Source organism: Pseudochaenichthys georgianus, chromosome 9 (genome assembly GCF_902827115.2).
Source record: "Pseudochaenichthys georgianus chromosome 9, fPseGeo1.2, whole genome shotgun sequence".
Lineage (NCBI taxonomy): Eukaryota > Metazoa > Chordata > Actinopteri > Perciformes > Channichthyidae > Pseudochaenichthys > Pseudochaenichthys georgianus.
The window spans coordinates 11311561-11319201 of record NC_047511.1 but is presented as its reverse complement, the minus strand read 5'-3'; positions in this window follow the sequence as shown (position 1 = coordinate 11319201).

Sequence of the window (7641 nt, the reverse complement as noted above, 5' to 3'; positions counted from 1 at the left end):
CTTTATTGGCAAATGTATTATAATAAAGAGATTATTTTAAGGGTCTTACATTGTGGAATAATTTAATAATATTTGCTTTTAAAATAAATACAAATAGTTTCTTATCTTGTGCAAACAACGGATAATTCCAATAACTTGCAAGCAAAAAGAACATTAGACATGCAGCACTCAGCAAGTCAGCTGAACTTTAAACTTCTATATTAATTCAATTCCACCAAGAAAATTAATACGTACGATATTTTTAAATAAAAAAAATGTCCCCTATAATATAAGTACGCATATACTTTCTTCATTACAGGTTACTTCCCAAGAGATTCAAGGAAAATATTTGTAATTGTTTTTTTTACTGTGAAACAGGGCTACACCAAAACAATTAGACTAATATAAGAAACTAATTTCACTAGAAGTCAACGGAATACATGTTTTAAGAAGGCATTACTGTAGTGTGCAGTAGGTACTTTTATGAAGAGTAATTCACATTTTAACACGCAGTAATGTGGCTCGTACCTGTCAGCAATGAGATCAATTATATTTGATCTCTGTATCAGAATGATCAACTCTTTATAATTCCCCTCGTTGAATGTATCCCTCATGAATTACTCACAGCTGGTGATAGTTGTTTTAAAAGAGGCCCTATTGTGCCTTTTGGGGTTGTCCCTTTCCTGTAGTGTGTTATAGGTTTTTGTGCAAATAAATGGTCTGCAAAGGCTAACATCCCAAAGTTCCCTCTCCCACACACCTACCTCCCCCATGGAAACATGTCACAGGAGAAGCAGAAAGTACAAATTTGAACCTGGAAATTAGCATAATAGGGCCCCTTTAAATTATCCTCACACAGACACACAGTCTGGTAGTCTCCCCAAGTCACCAGCAGGGGGCATTAAGTGCTCAGCAGCAGGGTATTAAAGTTATTTGTTAATACCTGTTGGGGCTTTAAGAGGCTAACAGGCCATGTTTGGGGAAAACATGTTTTATTTCACTTTGAAGTGAAGTTTCCACATTAACCTTCAATGTATTGTGACTCCGATGTGATTCATTTGAACTGCTTCTGATTCGATGGAAAACACAAACTTGGCTAACTTTTTATTTTGTCTCATTCAAATCCGATTTGTCTGTAAACATAGACCAAATTATAAAAGCACAAACAAACCCAATTGAATTCATATTTCTAATTACCGATGACATACTTGATAATAAAATTATGTTTTTCCGATCACATCTACATTTATTTGCTTTCCCCCCCAGTTTTCAGCCACTCAGATTACACAGCATGGGCTGACTTGGACTGAAAATCAAGAATAAATACATGCTTGATATAAGAACACAGAAAACTAACAGTTTTTTAAAAATCAGCAGAAAATGTGTGTTTAATTATGCAGTGCAGAATTGTGAGTAGATGAATACATTTGAACTCATGACCAATTGACTTGAGGCACACCTGACCTTTACAAGCGCCTGACAAAGCAGTTTAGTCGCTTGTATCAATTGTTTAAATAAATGTGCGAAGAGCAAAGATTCTTTGTCAAAAACCATCAGGAAGGGTCTGATATGAGCGAAGCAGGTCTTTGTACAAAAAAACAACAACAAATCTTTCAAATTTGTATACTGTTCAATGTAAAAATAGAATAATACAACCAAGTAATTTGTGTTGAAAGTGGTTCATTTCTCACTTCTTTCTGAAGATGGAGCCAACGTGCAGAAGGCTTTCAAAGACCATGTAATAAAAAGAGTCTGATCATTGGATACAGCTCAACACAGTACTTGAACAATATACCCTAACCCTCATGAAGTCTTAGTGTACCTGGACATCAATCCTTATTGAGCAAATATAATGTTTCAGAAATTCTTAGATGTTTTGTTTATGCTGTTAAACAAATCAGCTGCAGACTGACCCCTCCAAATCAGATTCAGCATCTCTCTGCAGCCCGGCATGTTGTGATGCCTCCCAGTCCTGCAGGGAGCTGATTACATTCCAGACACACTAGTTTGGTGGATAAGAGCCTGAAGGGAAAGATGTTTTTCTCATTACAGCTGAAGTAATCACCCAGACTCCTTCTCCTTGTTGCTCCCACACACACACACACACACACACACACACACACACACACACACACACACACACACACACACACACACACACACACACACACACACACACACACACACACACACACACACACACACACACACACACACACAGAACAACCCCCGACCTTCCTCGTTATCTGAAATGAAGGAAAACAGGAAGGGAGGTACAGTATCAGGCCTACATTTATACATCTTCAAATCTGTGTGTGTGTTTGTGTGTGCACAACCCGCATATCCAGTCTTACAATAAAACACAATGTTACCAGTTATCAGCCCAAATATATTTTAAAACGCTTATCTGTGATAACTGTAGTTGGAAAGTTACCTAAAACGTACGTTTTACTGGATAATTTTTAACAATGTGATTGCATGATACCTTCGGATATTATTGCAGATAAGCTGTAAGATAGCTGGATAACTTAGTCATTTCATATATACTGACAACACACTAGACATTATGAACAGGCTAACTGTGCCAACAGTGACAGTTGACCAACTGTATTCACCTGGTAGGCCTTCGGCAAAAAAGAGATGAAAAGAACCATCACCAGGCCAATGCTGTGGAAAGGAGCTTCACCTTACAGCGTCTAAACTCTGTAAACACGCAAACAGCTGTTGATCACCAGAGGTGGGAGAAGTACTCAGATATTATACTTAAGTAAAAGTAGAAGTACCAGGAATACTCTGTTACAAGTCAAAGTCTTGCATTCAAAATGTTACTCAACTAAATGTACAAAAGTATTTCAAATGAAATATACTTAACGAACCAAAAGTAAAAGTACTCATTATGTAGATTGGTCCATTTCAGAATAATATATATTATAGGTTTTGATTATAATTATTGATGCATTAAAGTGTTAGCAAAGCTGGTAAAGGTGCAGCTAGTTTTAATGGCATTGTATACTGCAGGGAGGATTGTGAATTTACTCAGGTGTAACTAAAGTCTGATTTAAGAGTTGAATAATTGCACTTCACTAATCCAAATCTGCAAAGTAAGTAAAGGTATTAAATAAATCTAGTGGAGTAAAAGTAAGGGATTTAGCTCTGAATTGTAGTGAAGTAAAAGTACAAAGTAGTTATCTAACCACAGACACTTGGGTCACGGACTAATGGCAGTGCTCACATCATTTCACTAGGAGGAACCCTCCATCCCTCATCCCTACATCCCTACATCCCTTCATCCCTACATCCCTCATCCCTACATCCCTTCATCCCTACATCCCTTCATCCCTCATCCCTTCATCCCAACATCCCTCATCCCTACATCCCTCATCCCTACATCCCTTCATCCCTACATCCCTTCATCCCTACATCCCTACATCCCTTCATCCCTCATCCCTTCATCCCAACATCCCTCATCCCTACATCCCTCATCCCTACATCCCTTCATCCCTACATCCCTACATCCCTTCATCCCTACATCCCTCCATCCCTCATCCCTTCATCCCAACATCCTCTGCCCGTCAACATTTATATTTAAACTTTGCATATTTATATACATAAATCCGTGGCCGAGGCAAAGCAGCGGGTGTGGGAGAAGTTCGGAGAAGACATGGAGAAGGACTTTCGGGGGGCACCAAAGTTGTTCTGGAAAACTGTCCGACACCTCAGGAGGGGGAAGCAGGGAACCATCCAAGCTGTGTACAGTAAGGATGGGACGTTGTTGACCTCAACTGATGGAGTGTTAGGGCGTTGGAAGGAGCACTTTGAGGAACTCCTGAACCCGACAACTCCGCCCTCTATGTTAGAGGCAGAGCTGGAGTATGACGGGGGATCAACACCAATCTCCCGGGGGGAGGTCACTGAGGTCGTCAAACAACTCCACAGTGGCAAAGCCCCGGGGGTGGATGAGATCCGCCCGGAAATGCTGAAGGCTCTGGGTGTTGAGGGACTGTCATGGTTGACACATCTCATCAACGTTGCGTGGAAGTCGGAAACAGTACCGAAGGAGTGGCAGACCGGGGTGGTGGTTCCCCTTTTTAAAAAGGGGGATCAGAGGGTGTGCCAATTACAGAGGCATCACACTACTCAGCCTCCCCGGCAAAGTTTACTCTAAGGTACTCGAAAGGAGGGTCAGGCCGATTGTCGAACCTCAGATTGAGGAGGAACAATGCGGATTCCGTCCTGGTCGTGGAACGACGGATCAGCTTTTTACTCTCGCAAGGATCCTGGAGGGGGCCTGGGAGTACGCTTATCCGGTCTACATGTGTTTTGTAGACTTGGAGAAGGCGTATGACCGAGTTCCCAGGGAGTTACTGTGGGAGGTGCTGCGGGAGGTGCTGCGGGAGTATGGGGTGAGGGGGTCTCTACTCAGGGCCATCCAATCTCTGTACTCCCAAAGCGAGAGCTGTGTCCGGGTCCTCGGCAGTAAGTCGGACCCATTTCCGGTGAGGGTTGGCCTCCGCCAGGGCTGCGCTTTGTCACCAATCCTGTTTGTAATATACATCGGTCGTATTTCGAGGCGTAGTCGTGGGGGGGGGGGGGGGGGGGGGCTGCAGTTCGGTGGACTAAGGATTGCACCACTGCTTTTTGCAGATGATCTGGTTCTAATGGCTTCATCGGTCTGCGACCTTCAGCACTCACTGGATCGGTTCGCAACCGAGTGTGAAGCGGCTGGGATGAGGATCAGCACCTCCAAATCTGAGGCCATGGTTCTCAGCAGGAAACCGATGGACTGTCCACTCCAAGTAGGGAATGAGTCCTTACCCCAAGTGAAGGAGTTCAAGTATCTCGGGGTCTTGTTCTCGAGTGAGGGAACAATGGAGCGTGAGGAACAATGGAGCGTGAGATGGGCCGGAGATAAGGAGCAGCGGGAGCGGTAAATCATCTTAGATACAGGAAGCGCTCAAACGTTTGTGTGAGTTTATCTAATTTAGCAGTGATTCCATGTCAGCCACAGCTTGTTACAAAAAACAGGACTGATAGTGTGTTTAACAAACTTAAACTAGCTTTATTAAATGTTAGGTCTTTGGCAGGAAAAACATTTTTAATCAATGATTTTATCACTGAGCACAATCTTGATTTTATGTTTTTAACAGAAACTTGGATTGAACAAAATAACAGTGCAGCTGTTCTTATCGAATCAACCCCTCCCAACTTTAGTTTTATGAGTCAGGAAAGAATGCATAAGAAAGGGGGTGGAGTTGCTATTCTGTTCAATGATTCCCTTCAATGCAGGAAGACATCGTATGGAAACTTTGATTCTTTTGAATATGTGGCCCTTCAGCTGAAATGCTCCTCTCGAGCTCTGTTCCTAAATATCTATAGGCCACCCAAATACAGTGCAAGCTTTTTTGATGACTTTACTGAACTGCTGTCTATAGTGTGTATTGACTTTGACCGTCTAGTCATTGTTGGTGATTTTAACATCCATGTTCACAACCCCCAGGACAGAGGGGCTAAAGAACTGTTTTGTGTTCTTGATAGCTATGGACTGACTCAGCATGTGACGGAGCCCACGCACAATAAGGGGCACACTCTGGACTTAATTATCTCAAAGGGTCTGAATATCTCTAAGGTTGTGGTGACTGATGTTGCGCTCTCTGACCATTCCTGTGTTTTCTTTGAGAGCTCTATTTCTGTTCACACAAGTGTTCAAAAAGAGGTAACCACAAAGCGATATTTAACTGAAAATACTAGGGAAATATTTACTCAGAATTTTTCTTCCACACTTGCCCCTGCTAACATCTCAGTAGATGAGCTAGTAGATCATTTTAATTCAAAAATTAAAAATGTTATAGATGCCATTGCTCCAATTAAGGTAAAGGAAGTGACTGGGAAGAAAATATCTCCATGGAGAAAGGTCATGACCGTTAAAACAGAAAAAAGAGAATGTCGAAAAGCTGAACGCAGGTGGCGAAAAACAAATCTCCAGGTTCACTTTGAAATTTATAAAGAGAGACTTGGCCTTTATAATTTGGAATTGAAAAACGCACGACAATCATTCTTCTCTGACATCATTACCAAAAACAAAAACAACGCACGTGCCTTATTTGCTACCGTCGACAGACTAACTAACCCCCCAGTGTCAGTAGCCTCTGAATTTCTAACCACCAGGGCGTGCAATGATTTTGCCTCCTTTTTCACTGACAAAATTCAGAGAATCAGACAAGCAGTCAGTGCCTCTGCATCAGGAACAGCAAATGTGCTGTCTCTGTGTCCACTTAACATCAATTCAGACACCATGACACAATTCCATCAGATTAATGATAAAAACCTGGAGGACATTATACAACTTCTGAAGTCCTCCTCCTGCTGCCTTGATATTATTCCAACAGGATTTTTCAAAGATGTTTTGCCTTGCATGGCCTCAGAACTACTTCATATAGTAAACAAATCTCTTCACTCAGGTATTTTTCCACAGGCCCTGAAAACTGCAGTCATTAAACCGCTCTTAAAAAAGAATAATCTAGATGCTTCAGTAATGAACAATTACAGGCCCATATCAAACCTGCCATTTCTAGGTAAGATCATTGAAAAAGTTGTTTTTCAACAGTTGAGTAATTTCTTGCATTTAAATGGTTGTTTCGATGTGTTCCAGTCAGGCTTTCGTCCAAACCACAGCACTGAGACTGCTCTTGTAAAGGTCTTTAACGACATCCACTTAAACACAGACAGTGGCAGAACTTCAGTGTTAGTATTATTAGATCTCAGTGCTGCGTTTGACACTGTTGACCACAGCATATTACTAGACCGACTGGAAAACTGGGTGGGACTTTCAGAAACAGTTCTAAATTGGTTTAAATCCTACTTAAAGGATAGAAACAACTTTGTTTCTATAGGTAAATACACATCTGAGTTGACAAATATGACATGTGGGGTTCCTCAAGGCTCCATCTTGGGGCCTCTTCTCTTTAACATCTACATGCTACCACTGGCTCAGATAATGAAGAACAACAAAATAAGCACTGAATGGTTTAGGCCCAAAATACATTACTGACCTCCTGCTAAACTATGAACCATCCAGATCTCTCAGGTCTTCAGGGACTGGTCAGCTTTCTGTCCCCAGAGTCAGAACTAAACATGGTAAAGCAGCGTTCAGTTATTATGCTCCAAATATCTGGAACAAACTCCCAGAAACCTGCAGGTCCGCTGCAACTCTGACTACTTTTAAATCCAGGCTGAAGACTTTTCTTTTTGTCGCTGCTTTTAATTGAACTTTTCATATCTTAAACTGCACTGTAACTTTTATCCATGTACTTTTTCTAAACGTAATTAAACTCCATGACATTTATGAGAGGGACTGCTCGAAAGCAGAGATATTTGGAATATCTGGCATCGACGGATGAAAAATAGTGTTTTGGTAACACGGAGTGTTTTGGTAACACTTTAAAGACTTTGTTATGGAAGCAAAGCAGGGGAGGGGGGTGTGTACAGCCTCCTGAGGGTCCGATTGTGGATGTCATGCGAGCAAAATATGGTGAAGAAAGTCTGTCTAAATTAAATCATATTTTAGACTGCACTGTAACTTTTATCCATGTATTTTTCCTTAATGTTTATTTTATTAGCACTGTAACTTTTATCCATGTACTTTTTCTTGTAATGTTTAATTGA